This window comes from Mytilus trossulus, chromosome 3, assembly GCF_036588685.1.
Source record: "Mytilus trossulus isolate FHL-02 chromosome 3, PNRI_Mtr1.1.1.hap1, whole genome shotgun sequence".
Taxonomy (NCBI): Eukaryota; Metazoa; Mollusca; class Bivalvia; order Mytilida; family Mytilidae; genus Mytilus; species Mytilus trossulus.
In genome coordinates, this window is record NC_086375.1 from 76599062 (window position 1) to 76603602 (window position 4541).

Consider the following 4541-nt stretch of genomic DNA (forward strand, 5'->3'; position numbering starts at 1 on the left):
AGGACAACGTAATTAGTTTCGATAATAACTATAATTTGTGCTTTTAGCCTGCCTTCAGTTGACTTTCAATCATCAAGTGTATATGACTGTGGGATGGCCTGTGGTAATACGTTCCAGTCCCTTATAGTATGTGGTATCTTATGTGCATCAATATATACATGTAGTATTCTGTATGCTTTAGAATGTATAGTTCTCCCTTGCGCACTGATGTTTCATCATTTTTCGTTTTGATATCGTTACCATATTAGTCTCTATTAGAGAACACAATCATTGTGGTTTCCTTGCTTCGTTGTTGTAGTTATTTCCATTGAAGATGATATGTCCCTTCTGTAACACTAGTAGTTGTTTTTGTACCTTTTGTTATCACGTATCTGTATGCTCTTATTTGTACCAGTTCTATTTTGTTGGTCGATTATTTTGGGTCTGGGACTCTGGGTCCAAAATAGTTGAGAATATTCTTGTTGTGGTTAAACTAGTCTAATGATTTGTTTACTTTTGTTAATGAAATTTTGAATTTTCTAAACAAAATTCGGCTGTATGTGAACCAATTTCGTTTTGTTTTGAGTAGTAAGAGCGATGTACTTGGGTGCTGTACTATGGAAATCATCTGGTGTTTTTATTTGTGTCCTATTCCCGAATATGAATGTTTACCAAGTGAGAATTTGCATTGCTATACGACGTGTTTCTATATTTTATACATCCAACGTGAATGTATTAATTTTTGATGATTCTATTGTGGTTTCAGTTCGATAATGTGTTAATTATAAAATAGCCTTTCACTGTGTGATGTTCTGTGCTGTTTGTCGTTGCTGGAAGATGTTCGTTGTTGTTCTGTGGTTTGCATGTTGTGTCGACTATTATATTATTTGTTTGTGCATTGTTCTGTGATTTGTGAAGTGTTTCTGTGTGTCTTTGTACTCTATTTGTCACATAGTGTTGTCATTTTAGCTTTGTATATTAGCATTGCTATATAAGCGGGAGATTTGGCTAGCCATGGAACCAGGTTCAATCAACCATTTTATCTTAAAATGCCATGAAATAAGTCAATAATATGGCAGTTGTTATCAAATAGTGCGTTTCTATGTATATTGGCGTTGGTTTTTGTTTCTCTGTCCTTTGTTATGTTATATATACTCTCAGTTTTAATTTGTAACCTTGATGTTAACTCTCGATTGATTTATGATTTTTGAATAGCGGTATACTACTGGTGCCTTTATATTTCTTGTTTGTTTCTTAAGATATGCACTTTGTAAGGACAACCTTTTAAGTATCATATGTGTTTCCAATCTTAATAGTTTGTTCAGGTTTTCGTGTAATATTTTCCAACAGTTTCAGGATGTTTATTATGTCAAGTAGGCGATCATCATAGTTCTCCTCTTTGCGATCACCGATCTGTGATCTGAAAACAGGGGAACAATGATGATCGCCTAACTACGGGCAACCAACACAGAAGATCTGTATCATTAAAGTCTTCTTGCACATCATTGATGAAATAGATAAGGAGGATTGGCCCTAGAACAGTTTTGTGGTACTCCTGAATCTACATGAACTATGTTGAATCTGTTTTATATGACAGTTCATGTCCTTCTACTCAGTCAATTTATTTATCCACGTAGCTGTGCTGCCTCTAATTCCGTTAGCTAGTAATTTTTTCACCAATAAAACATGGCTTTACTTATCATAGGCCTTGGAAGGTTCATTTACATCTGTTTTTTTGTCATATATTCATGTTTCTAGCTAGATTATCTATGATACCTTTCATGAAACCAAGATGTAATTATACAGAATGGAGTTGTTTTCACCATGGTTCATTATTGCTGGTAATATATGTTCCATAACCTAACAGCATAGAATCAGCATATTGATGCCAGGAAGATGATCCCGTAGATGAGCTGAAGTATACTTTTGACCCTTCATGAAGACCGCCCGGAGATATGTTTGCTGAACGGCAGTAGTTTGGAACAACTCTAGTTTCTAACGATGAACAGTTCGTGTAGAAGAGCCGCAGTCTTATCGTCTCACTGTGTAGTTCTTTGTGGATTCTTGGTGATATTCTATCCGGTCCCGGGTTCAGGTTTTTAGCAGTTATTCTGTGCCTTCTGTTGTTCTGGTTATGTTTTTTCATTGATTCATCGTATTCTGTAATATTTTTGATTAGAGGATTTAAATTGACCATGTGTGAATTAAATTGTGCATTCAGGATGTTCGCCTTACCAGCTAGTTCAGTGACCAGTTTTCCTTCTTTCTGTTATACCAATCATTTCTTTTTTTTAATGTTTGACAAAAGTCCAGAATTGTTTTGATGCCTCATATGGATTTCCGTTGTTTTTTTTGTCTTGTTTTGAATTTCTTTTAATCCATGAGTGTTTCTTTTTCTTACTATTTATTTATTTGTGTGGAGCAGCCTTTAATCTCTTCCAGATGTCGCTTGCATTCGAAAATCTATATTGAAACACTTGACTCAATGTTATAAAGACTCATCTTTGAAATCTTCCTAGTTTTCTCTCTTATATTGTGGTACTTGGTACATTCATGTTAAATTCTGTAAAAATCATATCAGGATCTGATACTCTCGGGAGGACATCTACCTTCAGAACTAGACTAGCAGTATTTCTATTATACATGTTATATATCTTTGTATTTTCTTCATAGTGTCGTGGTGCATATTTAGTTTCTTCATTTATAGTGTTGCTCTTTCAGTCACAACTTTAGAAATTCACACCTACCCCTATAACGATGTTTGAATTTGGAATGTTACTTACTATTGAGATTGATGATGCAAAATATCTCAAACTTTCTTCATCATATACATGTCTTCTGTAGAACGCACATATGTACATAAGTTTCTTATTTAGGATGTGTAATGTTACCCATATTAGTTCGCAGTCTGCATCAAGAATTAATATATGGTCACACTTTAAAGTTGAATTCATCAAGCTTACCCTTGTTTGTGATATTCACGATAAGTGTTGTAGTCTTATGAGCAAATATCTGAGCGTTTAACATTCGAGTATAGATGTTTCAGTGCAAATTATTATATCTGGTTTTATGCAATCAATTATGTTTTGTAATTATAATGAGTATATACTGATATAGTTTGAGTTAGATTGACTGACAATTCATGTTTAGAATACGTTACGGACAGCATATTTTCTATTGAGATTGTTTTCTTATGGGTGTAGATGTATGAAATGGTTTCCTCTTGGAAGAGGTATCTGTTTCTGAGCAGTTTGAAAAATAACTCAAACTTTTTACTGAGTAGCTGTTTGTTACAATGTAACTGTTGAAATCATGAACCGTGTTAATATAGTTATGAGCATTACAACTTAGGTTCGTTACATTTGGTCATGAGGAGAGGTATTGTTGATGCCTCATTGATGAAATTTTCTTTAAATATAATCAAAAATCTAATGCAGTCAAAAACTTATTAACAACTTCAATACTTCAGTACACAACCAATAAAAAAAGATACTTGATATTGTAGTTCAACTTATTAAAAAAAAAACATTTTATTTTATGAAAGTTTTTTGAAAATTGGATTTTCTTTAAAATCCTAACAATAAATATGGTCAATATTAGAACAAAACAAGCTCTATGGAGCTTCAAAAGCAGGCAAGGTCTAACAAATCATATATTTTAGAAATAAAAAACAAACCAAAGTAAACATAAATTAAACTAAAAATTTGTAAGGGTTCCGCGGAACCCAGTGTGTCGCCTACTTTTGCTGTAAATCGCAGGCTCAACAAAAAATGAGGAAAAAAATCAATAAAAACATTCCTCTTGATACTATCTTTTGATTGTAAGAAGCTTCTGTCCAAGTTTGGTAAAAATCTAGGATAGTTAATGAATCTAATTAATGTTTTGAAAACTTTAACTGCCGACTGTATGTAATGTTAACTGGAAGAAAAAATAAGTCCATTTAAAAGTAAAATACAAAAAAAATGGAGTTATCTTTTTACAAAATTTACTTCTGGATACTATCTTATGATCATAAATAAGCTTCTGTCCAAGTCTGGTACAAACCCAGGATAGTTTAAGAAAGTTATTTAAATTTTAAAAACTTTAACCACAGAGTGAATGTAATGTTTCCACTCAGAAAAATAAGTCCATTTAAAAGTAAAATACGGAAAAAATGGATTTATTTTTTTACAAAATTTACTTCTGGATACTATCTTATGATCATTAACAAGCTTCTGTCAAAATTTGGTTCAAACCAAGGATAGTTTAAGAAAGTTATTAAAATTCTAAAAACTTTAACCACAGAGTGAATGTAATGTTTCCCCGCAGAAAAACTAAGTCCATTTATTAGTAAATTACGGAAAAAATGGAATTTTATTTTTACAAAATTTACTTCTGGATACTATCTTATGATCATAAACAAGCTTCTGTCCAAGTTTGGTAGAAATCCAGTATAGTTTAAGAAAGTTATCAAAATATCAAAAACTTTAACCACAGAGTGAATATATGTGGACGCCGCCGCCGACGACGACGACGGAAAGTAGGATCGCTTAGTCTCGCTTTTTCGACAAAAATGCAAAACT